We start from the raw sequence: 14,704 nt of genomic DNA on the forward strand, positions 1-14,704 counted from the left end.
GCACCTCAGTATTTGAATGAGCTCCTTTTACATTATAATCCTCTACGTCCGCTACGTTCTTAAAACTCAGGCAATTTGTTTAGAGGAGAACTGGCCCCCAACTGAGCCTGGTTTCTCCCAAGGTTTTTTCTCCATTCTGTCACCGATGGAGTTTCGGTTCCTTGCCGCTGTCACCTCTGGCTTGCTTAGTTGGGATCACTTCATCTACAGCGATATCCTTGACTTGATTGCAAAAGATTGCACAGATTAACTGCCTTTAACTATCATTTTGCATTACTGACACACTGTTTTCCTAATGAATGTTGTTCAGTTGCTTTGACGCAATCTTTTTTGTTTAAAGCGCTGCATAAATAAGGGTGACTTGATTTGACTTGACTTGTATTATTATATATTGTATATAACTCATCAGTTAAATACTTACCAACTTAATTCTGCATAACTAGCTGTTTTTAAATAAACACTGACAAAAACTATATAAGTTTTTGGGCTGGACAATATGACGATATATATAACATTGATGAAAGTGATCACCCGGATTTAGATTTTAGATTTAAATAAAGCGTTTAGAGGCAAATTGGTTTTATGTAATTCCCCGGGCATCAAAATCTGACACATATAAATGTCAGAAAACACTTTTCCTGTCTGAATACCAATATCATGGACAACCTTTAGTTTAAACTTTTAGTAGTGTTTGTGCAGTTTCCCTGTTCTCCCTGCTCTTTTGCCGCTCAGTCCTGTTGAGGGGGCATGTCCCGGCGGGAAACTGACGTCAATGCTCACCCTCAATTGCTACAGTATTACTGCAGGAGACAGCTTATGGCTCATGAAAATCACAGGTAGTAGTTCCTTACCTCGTATTGTCTGAAAAAGAACAGCTCCACGTCCAGTTTGTGATGCGTCTGTCTGAAGGGTGACGGGTCTGTTGAAAGTATGAGGCATGCAGGTGTGTTCAGATGCCCAGTAAACACCACTCTGTAGTCCTGAGTCACTTCTTTGTTACGTCTGTTAGGAGACAAGCTGTTGAGGAGAAGTTAGAAATCAAATAAACATTTACAGTACCTATAGTTATGTGGCTATGGTAACACTTTTGTTAAGGGACCGATTATAGCGGTCCAGCTTAAGGATGATCACAATGGTTTTGGATCAGGGACTTTCCTGTCGTTTTATTCTCTGGCACATTGTAGAGTTGCTGTAAGTTTGATATGTATCATGCTGTATGATATTAGTTCTTCTGGGGAGTACATCTGAAAACAGCCCTTCCTTAGTCAACATAAGCAGGTTTACTCGTAACGGCTCTACTAGTGTCTTAGGTGCAAGTGTTGGGTTTAGTTACAGCCACCTCCTCATGAGCTTCATGTGATATACAGTAGCAGCAGCTCTATTGGTTTTCCACTGAATAACAGCTCAAATTGTGTAAATTCAGTTCGGGTCTGTGTTACACAAAGATCCACAGTATCCTGTGTGCAGTATCCTATTACACTTCTAAGTGTGTCTTAGTTTTTGTTCAATTTAAATTCTGTAATTCATGACAATACATTTGTTTGTGGAAATGAATACTTTGCCTACCTTATGTTGCATTGTACAAACCAGTCATTAATGTTTCTTAAAGGATCCTTTAAAGGAGTCGTGACATGAGAAAACCAAATTTGCTAGATTTTTTGACATTTGACAAATTTGAGATTTCGAATTCACCAATATCTTACTGCAGAAAAAGAAAGCAAGCAGCCGAATCAACTAATTGTCTTCTTTCTCCACAGCGTGACATCACATTTGCATCTCACCGCCTCCACAACAACACCTCCTCACAAACTTTGCCATATCACTTCCATAGCCTGCAGAAGTTATGCTGTTCGGGGATGTGGAATATTACATTCGCTCTACACTGAATGCGAGTGTTATGTAAAAAGTGCCAATAGTAGATTGATGCCCATATTCACACACACTACTTCCGACAACATGTCGCAGAGGCCCCTGTGCTCCATAAGCTTGCTGAGTCCCTTAAGTCAGCTATTCCTCAGCCTGTGTCCATGTGCCTGTCACCAGAATATGTTTCTACTGTATGTCCATTTCCCCAGGCTTGTGAAATCTGTCCATGCTCCATGCCCTGTCACTTCCTCATGTTCTGGTTCATGGCTCCTGCTCCACGGCTCTTGATGCTCTTCCTTAGCCTTGTAGTTATTCTATGGGCTGTGTCCACCACTGCTTCAAGGCCCAGCTACAGCACAAAAGCAACTGCTCCCCAGTTCAGAACTGGGTCTACCGCAATTCTGATTTCATCTTTTAAATTTAGTCATTTAGCCGACTTTAAAAAAATCAAAGCAATCAAAATCAACAAAAGAGAAATGATATGCAAGTGCTATAACAAGTCTTAGTTAGCTTACGTAGCAAGTTTTTAAAATTATTAATATATAATAAAAAAGACAACAGATAAAATAGAAAAAGAATAGAGCAAGCTCGTGTTTAGAGGCCTTTTTTTCATCAACAATTATGCTGCTTATAGCTGCTTATATAACTTTCTGTTTATAACATACATGTTTTCTAACAATATTAGTCTTTACTATCACTTTTTATCAAATTAAAAATATATATATATATATATTTTTTTTTTTTTTTTTTTTTTTGCAGAAAGAAAGAAGGAAAAAAAATGTTTGTTTATTGTTACAAGAGATTTATATTCTGAATAAATGCTGTACTTGTTTACGTTTTATTTAAAGAATCCTGAAAAAGTATCAGATGTTCCAACATAATAAATCAGCATATTAGAATGATTTCTGAAGGATCGTGTGACACTAAATGATGCTGAAAATTTTGGTTTGATCACAGAAATAAATTATATTTTAAAGTATATCAAAGTATAAAACTTTTCTGTGTTTTTGATCAAATAAATGCAGCCTTGATGATCATTAGAAACTTCTTAAAAAAAAAAAAAAAAAAAAAAAAACACTTGCATATCTTAGTGATCCCAAACTTTTATATGGCATGATGGCAATATTAGATGTTGTGAAATTTGTTGTCAGCTATTTTATTATCATTATTTATTTTTTTATTCTTAGTGTGTAAGATTCCATAATAATTTTGCAATTATTGCAACAGACCAGTGAGTATTTGTTTGAACTAAGAGTCCTTTAACCATAATAAAAGTCAGTCAGGAAAAGACAGAAGCAACTGTCTATGCACTGAAAGAATATTGACAACATATCTAGAGCAACTGTAGCAACTGAACAACATCTCACACTTGGAACTGTGCTGTTATACAGAATATCAGCCCAGCTATAACAGCTGTAGTTGGACTAGGCCACTGATATTCAGTACAACAGAACCTGTTTGACATCCCTTAAATATATGCATGCTTGTGCCAAAGTTCATCAACACTCAAGGCATCTTTGCTCCTATGTGTTATTGTGGTTTAGTGTTAATGTGTGGGGGGGCTTGGGGCACCACTGCATTAGTGTGGCTGGGTGTTAGTGGGCGAGAGTGTGTGTGGGTGCTGCGAACTGGCAGGTACAACAATGTGCTGTGTGGGCGAAAGAGAGAACGCTCTGAAGGGGTGAAATGAGGCAGTGAATGTGGAGGAGGATCAAAGAAGCCACATTAATTAATAGAAAAGAGAATATATGCAGCAACCCTTTCAAACACCCCTAAAGTAAAGGGTTTATTTGTGATACGCTCTTTGTGTTCACCAAAGATTCTACTCTGTTGCAAATCAACCAAGGAAAATGTGCTCCATTATCAGTTTAATGGTTTCAATTTAATACACTTGAATACATTTTCTACTTAATCATGCAGCGCTCCTATAACTGAATGATCTTTTTGTTACTACTTTACTTAATAGATCAGGTCTGTTATAAATGTTGCTGTCCAAACCTTGCTATCATCCAATATGAGCATATTTTAATTTTGGTTTAACTTTAATCGCACCATCAAAATGACACCCCACTCCTTCAAACTTCCGGACCATCTGAGCTCCAGAGCCAGCAAATTCATTTGGTTGGATAAAATTAAACAGTCATGTACAAAGATACTAGCAAGACAACAAGAATATATATTTTCACCTCGTTTTTTCAGTAAAAAGATGTGTTTTTAAGCAAACCTGTTTACTTTATGTTTGTGGTAGACATCTTCTACTAAATGTAGGCAACTCTTAATGTGCTCTTAATGTGGCAAGTAGACTAGTTAAAATGCATGTGAACTTCTTTTAATAGATAATTGTATAACTGCTAATGAAACGTATTTGACATTGTAAACATCTAGCGGAGCTACTGATCAACACAACACAGAATGCAGACTGAATAAAGCCAGTATGCACAGAGCAAAGCATTCAGCAGGAGCTAAAATACAAGCTTAATCAACACAGAGGAAGATATTTTTTTACCTGCTGATATGAAGACTGCTTGTCCATGATAACCACAGCAGACGAGAGAACAGGGAGAGTGAGAAGAGAAACATTCACTCAGTCCTGCCTCTCTCTCTCTCTCTCTCTCTCTCTCTCTCTCTCTCTCTCTCTCTCTCTCACTCTCTCTCTCTCCAACATATTATGTAAGGTAGAATCTGCCAGTCAAACCACACAAAATAATCCAGACGGGGTGATCAGGTCGCCAAAGCCAAGCAGAGTCATTTATTATGCTGCTTTTTTTCAAATAAATTATTAAACGAATATGAAATATTTAACTATAAATGTTTAACTTTTATTATATATATATATATATATATATATATATATATATATATATATATATATATATATATATATATATATATATATATATATATATATATATATATATTACAATTTTTAAAGTTTAACTTTTTATTATGTGAGAAGCAAGTGATGACTACTTAATACAGTTAAGACACATGAAATAGAAATCACTTTCCTGGGTCATCAGTCAATATTAGCCTATATGATGTCCCAGTGTTTATTAATTGGCAGTGGCTATTTTCACAAAGATTTAAATAGCAATATATATATATATATATATATATATATATATATATATATATATATATATATATATATATATATATATATATATATATATATATATATATATATTAAGGGTGTAACAGTACGCAAATATCACGGTTCGGTACGTACCTCGGTTTTAAAGTCACGGTTCGGTTCATTTTCGGTCCAGTAAGGGAAAGAAATGCTGACATTAAACTGCAGGTTTATTACTATAAACTTTTTTTTAACAATTTGTTATTTGTTTACACTTTTTTAAATACTTTTTAATAAAAAATATATAAAATATAAAAAGAAAAAAAAATACTGCTGCAAAGTTCTCCACTAAATAAAATACTCTCAGTCTCAAACCAATATCATATAATAAAATATAATGAAAAATATAAAGAAATAACTACGATTACAGTGCAGCATTACCAATCACAGCTTGTAGGCCTGCTCATATTTAAAATATATATATATAACTTTTCCAAAGTGTAAAGTGCAGCATCAACAGTTTCAGTTTTTAGACCTGCTCAGATTTCGTTATTGCGTTGGACCAATCAGAATTAAGAGCAATGGTCTGTTTAAATGCCGACGGGAGCTGCGTTTGAATTACAATCGTTTTTTTTCCTAGTTGTAGTGATGTTCACACTCGTGTGATGCCTTTTGAAAACCTTAGGCCGGTGACACACTGGAATATTGCACCTGTCAAACAGTCTATTTTGCCGTCAATACTGTTGACGGTGTCCTTTATCAGTAGGCTTTTTATTTATGTTCAACATGAAGTATAGATATTGTTGTCATGAAGACAAGATCCTGTCGGCAGCCTCCCTCTATGTCACCTACAGTAGCAGCAGCGCGCCAGTGCCGCGTCAGGCACAGTTCTGGTGTGTTAAGACACAGAAAATGCGAAGCAGCCGTCACACAACTGACACGCAGCAGAAACGCCACGCTCACGTCACGCAGCCAGTGTGTCACTGGCCTTAGAGTCAGCTGCAGGGCAGGATTTGCGCTGAACGCGGAAACTTCCGCCACTTAATATGTTTGTTTGGAAACACGAAAATGTACATATGTTCCGGGAGTGAAAGTTGTGACATTTGCCAAGTATGATAACCCATACTCAGAATTGGTGCTCTGCATTTAACCCATCCAAGTGCACACACACAGCAGTGAGAAGTGAACACACTTCCAGAGCAGTAGGCAGCTATATATCCAGCACCCGGGGAGCAACTGGGGGTTCAGTGCCTTGTTCAAGAGTACTTCAGACATGGGTATTGAGGGTAGAAGAGAGGACTGTTCATTGCCTCCCCCATCTACAACTCCTGCCTGCACCAAGACTCAAACCTGTAACCTTCGGGTTACAGAGTCCAACTCTCTAACCATTAGGCCACAGCTGCCCCCATTGTAAAACTAAGTACAAACAGCGATAGTTTCTATTTACGCTATGTTGTTAAACTAAGTACAAATAGCGATAATTTCTATTTACACTATGTACAAATAGCAGTATTTTCTGCTATTTATACTAATTATTGCAAATAGTATTGGAGAGGTTACTTATTGGAGAAATGAGGTGTCTAAGTCACAACATCTAGTTACTGGGGTGCCTCAGGGCTCTGTTCTTGGACCACTTCTCTTCTCTGTCTACATGACATCATTAGGTTCTGTCATTCAGAAACATTACTTTTAATATCACTGCTATGCTGATGACACTCAACTCTCTACAGTACCTCTAATTCCATCCTGATGATCCAACGATACTTGGTCGCATATCAGCATGTCAACAGACATTACCTTCAAATCACATTGCTAAAACTGTCCGGTCCTGCAAATTTGCTTTATACGTTAGGAAGATCAGGCCCTTTCTTACGGAACATGCACACACAAAATCACTGTCATTGACTTTTTTATTAAATGTTTCTGTACAAAAGGCTAAGATTTAATGACGCTGGTGCCCTCTGCTGGACATTTAATTTGTTAAACTTTAGGATATACATATTGTTTCTGAATCACCTGACTATCATTCTTGTAATTTCATTGGTTTAGATCAGCGCTAAATCTCACGGCAGTTTTGTAGAGATCTCCGTGCTGATCGGGTCCGATTTGTAGTTCTTTTTGTTCATACTGTGTGTGTACATCTTAAAAGTAAGTACTTATATACTTTTTCATGTGAGTGTAACGGAGGCCAGCGAGTAGTGCTGTGCAGGTAAACCTCACTCCCCGATCTCAAGAGACGCACTAGCGACAGAGGCTAGTGGCTGTAGCCATTTAGCCTCCTTGTTAGTACGTCCGCCTCCCATGCCAGAAGACCCGGGTTCGAGCCCCGCTCGGAGCGAGTGCGAGGAGCGTCAGAGAGGACCCGGGTGAGAGGGGTTACATTGGTGCCGTGACCCGGATGGGAGTGAGGTTTAGGGGGGTGAGTGTAACGGAGGCCAGCGAGTAGTGCTGTGCAGGTAAACCTCACTCCCCGATCTCAAGAGACGCACTAGCGACAGACGCTAGTGGCTGTAGCCATTTAGCCTCCTTGTTAGTGCGTCCGCCTCCCATGCCGGAAGACCCGGGTTCGAGCCCCGCTCGGAGCGAGTGCGAGGAGCGTCAGAGGGGACCCGGGTGAGAGGGGTTACATTGGTGCCGTGACCCGTACGGGAGTGAGGTTTAGGGGGGTGAGTGTAACGGAGGCCAGCGAGTAGTGCTGTGCAGGTAAACCTCACTCCCCGATCTCAAGAGACGCACTAGCGACAGAGGCTAGTGGCTGTAGCCATTTAGCCTCCTTGTTAGTACGTCCGCCTCCCATGCCAGAAGACCCGGGTTCGAGCCCCGCTCGGAGCGAGTGCGAGGAGCGTCAGAGAGGACCCGGGTGAGAGGGGTTACATATATATTGGTAGATTTAGTTGCTGCTATGCTATATTGCTATTCTAAAAGTTTGTTTATTCCTCTGAGGTAATCAATGCCCACATAAGCTTGATCGCACATTCATATCAGCATAAAAAGTGCTGAATTAGACTTTAAATGTTACTTCTTGAATATTATGTAATGTAATATTATGTGAGTCTATTTGAAGTGAATATGTGCATAAACCTGAGGTAAATGTACAGCTGCTGGACTTGTATAAATATGTCCTTATCTTTATGCTATTGAATTACTTTATTTTGTTCAGTATTGTTTCTACCTCATTGTATCTACTGTATATTCATTATTGTTATTATTATTCATTTATAGAACCACACCCATACTGATGTATGAAGCAAAAGAAAAAGTAAAGAACTTTATTGTGGACATGGACCAAGTGATTTATTGTTCTGTCTGAACAATCTGTAGCGGTTGTCACCTAGTATAAGATCCGCACCTAAACAACTTTCATACAAAATTTGGTCCTTCGAGCCGTATTAAGCAGCTACTACAGCATCACCATGTCCAGAATAGAAAGACAGACTACCTCAGATTTACCAGCAGTTCGACCACGTCGACAAGTCATCCCTCCAAGATACTTGGATGACTTCTATGTTGATTACACAATGCCATGTCAGCTACTTCATTCTGATGAACAGCCTGCAAATGGTGCAACTGGACCTGAACCAGGTAAAAAGCCTGCCTTTAAAGAGTTCCCATGCACTGAAAGCGGACCAGAACCAACGAAAAGTATGAGCACTGGATCAAATGAAAGAAGCTCATTTGTGGAGACATATCAGGGTTTGCCGCAGTCACTGCCACAGCCAAAGCCCGTACTCGGACTTCTCCAAGGCGAATAATTGATGCAGATCATAAAGTTCTCTCCTCAAGTCCATATACAGCAGCCACTGAGGACAGGCCAGTTCTGTTTAGAGATCAAGACGATCTTCCTCAGCCCATGAGGGCACTGCCTGTAGAACCACGAAGAGAGCCCTTGCATTCTCATTCAGTCAGTCACAAAGAGATTGATTATCTCACTGACAGCTTAGGAGAACTGAGGCTACCAGACTCTGCAAATCTGCTAACTTCAAGTCATCCTTTCTCTCCTTATGAACCAGCTCAAGCCCAGCACAAGTTAGCTAATCAGGAAGATGCTACATATCCTCATCTTGGTATTAGGCATGTAGACAGACAAAGTGGTTATTACAACATAGACCACAGAGGCCATAACTATCTGTCCACTGACCAAAGAGAGCACAGCCAATCTCCCTCAGCTGTTCAGTTTATGCCTCATGACTACAGCCAAGAGACAGCAGCTACTTATGGGACTTATAAAGATCATAGTCTGAACAGCAGACCTGTCAGCTATTTCCCTTCCACCGAACCACGTGGTTATCAGCAACCTCATCATGGTTATTCAGTTACAAGTCCAGTCTACCAAGATCAGAGACTTATGTCAAGAGAAACATTAGCTCACCATGCACGCTATGAGAGACACTCAGACTGCTATGGTCGATCAGCTGCTACTCCTGCAGACAAATCAAGATTCTTGACCCCACAACAGTACGCAGATTATGCTCAGTCTGAAACATATCATTCATACCACCCAGTGCGTCCTCCTTCTCCAACATATCCTCATGTAGAGCCCACCTACAGAGGTCCCATTCCCACCATTCCTAATTTTAGCAGTGAGGATCCCAGAGAGTTTGCACAACTCAAAATTGACTGGAGAATTTGCTACCTGTTGAGGCTACAGAACGTTTTAAGTACCAAATACTCGTTGATCATCTGAAACAGGAGAATGCTTTGCTCATTGCAGACTCATATGTCAACAGCAGGTACCCATAGACCAACACTATGAGGTCTCTAACTGCACTTTATGGTCAACCACATCAACTCGCAGTACAAAGAATTGAAGAATTGATGGATGCCCAAAAATCAGGAGTGGCGACATTAAATCCTTTAAAATGTTTGCCCTCAAAGTGCGTGCATTAGTTGGAATGCTGGACCAACTTGGAGCTAAAGGATGGACAGAACTCAAATGTGGGTCTCATGTTTCACGTCTTCTTGCCAAACTGCCTCATGATCTTAAAGCAAATTTCAGAAAGTTTGTTAATCCCATTCAAATCCCAGTTCCAACACTGCTAGAATTTAGCGACTGGCTTGAATACAAGATCAGAATACAAGAGGATGAGACACAGTATGCTAATAATGTAAGCAGAGTCTACTCTCAGCCACAAAGAGACCAGCAAAGGAACTTCAAACCAGTTCAATGATTTGCTACTGTCTTACATTGTGGCAAGCAGAGTAAACTGGCAAGTGCTACAGCAGTCAAGAAGGAGAAACCAACGAAGTACTGCCCCTTTTGCAACACTGTGCAGCATTACTTCAACCAGTGCGCTAATTTCAAACTGCTAAATCAAGATCAAGTGGAATCCTGGCTGAAGTCAAATCAGAAGTGCTTTAAGTGTGGCCGTGATCACCAGATCTCACAATGTAATCTTAAAGCCAAATGCAAAAAATGTGGAAAGAGACATTTAGAAATACTGCATGACTTCAATGCCAAAGTTAAACATGAAACACAAGCTTCAGCAGAAAACAGTTGTCTTGTGAACTCAGAAGTAGAGACTTTGTATCTGGACAGACCAACTGCAAACAGTAAAGTTCTTTTGAAGGTCAGCCGAGTGATCTTGAGAAATGGTGAGAAGGAACTTGACACATACGCCATACTGGATGACGGTTCAGAGAGGACGATGTTACTGCATGAAGCAGCACAGCAACTTGATCTTCAAGGACTACCTGAAGATATAGCCCTCCGTACTGTGTGACAAGACATACGGATCGTTCATGGGGCGGCTGTTGCATTCTCAGTAGCCTCTGTATTTCAGCCAAACAAATCCTTTACCATTGAAAGAGCTTTCACAGCCAAAGAACTGAACCTTGCAAAACATACTTACCCTGTTAAGTTGCTGCAAAAGAAATACAGACATCTACGAGGTCTGCCTATTCCCCAACTGCAGCAGGCTCAACCACTCTTACTCATTGGCTCAGATTACCCACATTTAATCACAGCCACAGAGCCAGTACGTCTCGGACCTCCTGGTGGTCCTGCCGCTGTGAAAACCAGACTTGGGTTGACTCTGCAGGGCCCCTCAAAATTCCTTTCCAGTCAGCTCTCACCACAGCAGTGTTTATTAACCTTTATTAACTTTGTCATCAGAAGCTGAACTGTTCAACAATGTACAGAAATTGTGGCAAATGGACACACTTCCGTACAGGAGTGAGAAATTGATCACAAGATCAAGGCAAGACACAGAAGCAGTGCAAATTCTGGAGGAGAAAACAATCAGGCTGGCAGTCAGAGCCATTCAAAGGTATGCAACACCCCTCCTCTGGAAAAGAAATGTTCCACCTTTACAATCAGCTAAAGAAGCAGTAACAGCCCACTTAAGGAACACAGAAAAATGCCTTTTGCAGAACACAGATCTTGCATCAGTGTACATTAATGAAGTGCAAAAACTTGAAAATGCTGGTTACATCTCGAAACTGACACCAGAGGAGGCAGAGAAAAGCCATCAAACATGGTACATACCACATCACATTGTTCAACACAATGAAAAACACAGAATTGTCTTCAACTGCTCATTTAGGCACAAGGGAACAAGCTTAAATGACCACTTCCTGCCTGGCCCTACACTAGGACCAACCCTCTTAGGAGTACTTCTGCGCTTCAGAGAAAATGCTGTCGCTATCAGCAGCGATATAAAAGGAATGTTCCACCAGGTGGGTCTGCTGAATGAGGACAAACCCTTTCTCCGTTTCCTTTGGAGAAACTTGGAACAGGGAAGAGCGCCCACTGTTTATGAGTGGCAGGTATTGCCTTTTGGAACAGTCTGTAGCCCCTGTTGTGCAACATTTGCTTTGCAGAAACATGTGTATGACCACAGCAAACCAGACGAGGATGTGCATGCTTCAGTAGAGCACAACTTTTATGTTGACAACTGGCTGCAAAGTTTTCCATCAGCTGATGAAGCACAGACTTTTGTAACCAAGATGCATAAACTCCTTTCAGAGGGTGGCTTTGAATTGAGACAGTATGCAACCAACACTCCATCAGTAATCGCTAATTTCCCGGATGAGCTGAAATCTGCAAACAGTCACCTTTGGTTCACTCAAAGTGGAGCAGACCCACAGGAAATGACTCTGGGCCTACGCTGGCAGTGCTCTTTGGATGTTCTTGGTTACAGATACAAAAAACAGGAAAATTCTCCACCAACATTGAGGAACATCTACAAAACCCTTGCAAGCCAATATGACCCATTAGGCTTTTTCATTCCATTCACAACAAGATCCAAAATTATCATTCAACGTTTGTGGGACAAGAAAGACTTCAGGCCTGGTTGACCTGGCAAAGTGAGCTGTCACAACTACCACACGTCACATTCCCAAGATGTTACACCAAACCAAATACTGATCTGTCAGTTAGCAGTCACACTCTTCATGTATTCTGTGATGCATCTGAACGTGCTTACGGATCCGTTGCATATATCAGTACAAGTGATAAACATGGCGAAACTCAGGTTTCATTTGTTGCTGCAAGATCCAGAGTAGCACCAAAACGACAACAATCTATACCCCGACTCGAACTCTGTGCTGCCCTGACTGGCGCTCAGCTGGCTGTCACTCTGAGAAAAGAACTGACCATCAAAATTGATCGAGAATTATACTGGACTGACTCCACAACTGTATTGACTTGGCTTCAGTCGGACTCATGCAACTACAATGTGTTTGTCGGAACGCGGGTGGCTGAGATACAGGATCTTACAGACCCAAAAGCCTGGTGCTATATCAATTCAGAGCTGAATCCAGCTGACGACATTACCAGAGGCCTCACTCTCTCTAAACTTACAACACAAAGCCGCTGGAATCAAGGTCCACAGTTCTTAACTCAGCCAGTTAGTATTTGGCCCAAACAGCCACTTGAGGCTGTAGGTGATGATATTCAAGAACACCACAGTTCTACTTTCTGTGGAGCGCTATCCTCCAGCCAAACTGATATTCCAGATATCTCTCAATACAATTCACTTCAAGATCTGATTAAGGCTACTGCTATTTACCTTCATGGGGCGGCAGACGAAAGTGAACTCTCTGCTGATGACTACACACAAGCTGAACAGGAACTTCTGAGACGTGCTCAAAGTGAAAGCTTCCCAGAAGAAACAGCCCAATTTCAGTTAGGTAAACCTATATCTCACTCTAGTCATCTTCTTACTCTAGCCCCAGAATATGATCACAAAGCCAGATTAGTCAGAGTAGGTGGACGCCTCCGCATATGTAAGCACTTGGATGCAACACTCTCCACCCCATTGTCTTAGATCCTGCTCACCCTCTTGTAAAGCTTCTGATACAACATTACGACAACCTCCTGTCTCATTCAGGACCCGAGCGTGTGTTCGCAGAACTGAGACGGAAATATTGGATCATAAGAGGCAGAGAGGCAGTTAAAAAACACCAACGCAGCTGCTTTGAATGTAAAAAATGGCGAGGGGAAGCCAGAAATCCCCATGATGGCAGATCTTCCCCAGTCTAATCTTAGACTGTTTTGTCCAGCTTTCTATTCGACAGGTGTTGATTGTTTTGGTCCATTCCAGGTTAAGTTCGGACGCAGATGTGAAAAACGTTGGGGAATACTGTACAAGTGCCTTACTACCAAAGCTGTTCATATTGAACTTCTATCGAGCATTGACACAGACTCCTTTCTTATGCCGTTAAGAAGGTTCATAGCTCACAGAGGGAAACCATATGAAGTGCTTTCTGACCATGGTACAAACTTCAAGGGAGGTAGCACAGAACTCCAGAATGCCTTCAGTAGACTTCACCCAGCCTTGAAAGAACATCTGGCTTCTCAGCAGATCCATTTCCGTCTAAACCCACCAAATGCACCGCATTTTGGAGGATCATGGGAGAGAGAGGTTAGGTCTATCAAGACTGCACTGCGCACCTCCCTTGGTTCTCAATCCGTGCCAGAGGAAGTACTAATCACTGTACTTGTGGAAGTGGAGGGCATATTAAACTCCAGGCCGTTGGGATATGTTTCCTCAGATATAGCAGATATATATGACACCTAATTCCTTCCTTATGGGACGTCCAACCTCTGCATTACCACAAGTTGTCTATCCGGAATCAGAAATGCTCAGTCGTAGGAGATGGCGTCACAGCCAGATTCTAATTGAAAACTTCTGGAAATGTTTCATACGGCATTACCTCCCAGACATGCAACGAAGACAAAAATGGAGAATCAGAAAACCTTCAAACTGGTGAAGTCGTGATGATTGTGGATCAACAAGCACCAAGAGCCCTGTGGCAAATAGGTACAGTAGTCAAAGTCATTCCTGGACAAGATGGACGAGTTCGCACAGCTGTAGTGAATGTCAAAGACAAAACTTACACAAGACCTGTGGCTCGTCTGATTAAACTGACTGCCCCACCTGATGACACCAACAAAGTTTAATGAGCCTTTTCTTCATTTACAAATTCGTTAAACAAATTTGGGGGCGGCTGTACAAAAGGCTAAGATTTAATGACGCTGGTGCCCTCTGCTGGACATTTAATTTGATACACTTTAGGATATACATATTGTTTCTGAATCACCTGACTATCATTCTTGTAATTTCATTGGTTTAGATCGGCGCTAAATCTCACGGCAGTTTTGTAGAGATCTCCGTGCTGATCGGGTCCGATTTGTAGTTCTTTTTGTTCATACTGTGTGCGTACATCTTAAAAGTAATTACTTATATACTCTTTCATGTTTATATTGGTAGATTTAGTTGCTGCTATGTTATATTGCTATTCTAAAAGTTTTGTTTATTCCTC

The 14,704-nt window shown here is 40.8% G+C and overlaps 1 protein-coding gene across 1 annotated transcript in view; it reads right to left on the reverse strand.

Moving 5' to 3' along the window:
* Positions 1–4,459, reverse strand: part of LOC113043647 (coiled-coil domain-containing protein 136-like) — a 36,477-nt gene extending 32,018 nt beyond the window's left edge. The window contains exons 1-2 of the mRNA XM_026203154.1: positions 4,373–4,459; positions 852–1,017 (exon numbers count right to left, since the gene is read on the reverse strand). The gene's annotated coding sequence lies outside the window, so the exon portion shown is untranslated. The remainder of the gene's footprint in view (positions 1–851; positions 1,018–4,372) is intronic.
* Between the last annotated feature and the right edge of the window lie 10,245 nt (positions 4,460–14,704).

This window comes from Carassius auratus, chromosome 25 (genome assembly GCF_003368295.1).
Source record: "Carassius auratus strain Wakin chromosome 25, ASM336829v1, whole genome shotgun sequence".
Classification (NCBI taxonomy): Eukaryota; Metazoa; Chordata; class Actinopteri; order Cypriniformes; family Cyprinidae; genus Carassius; species Carassius auratus.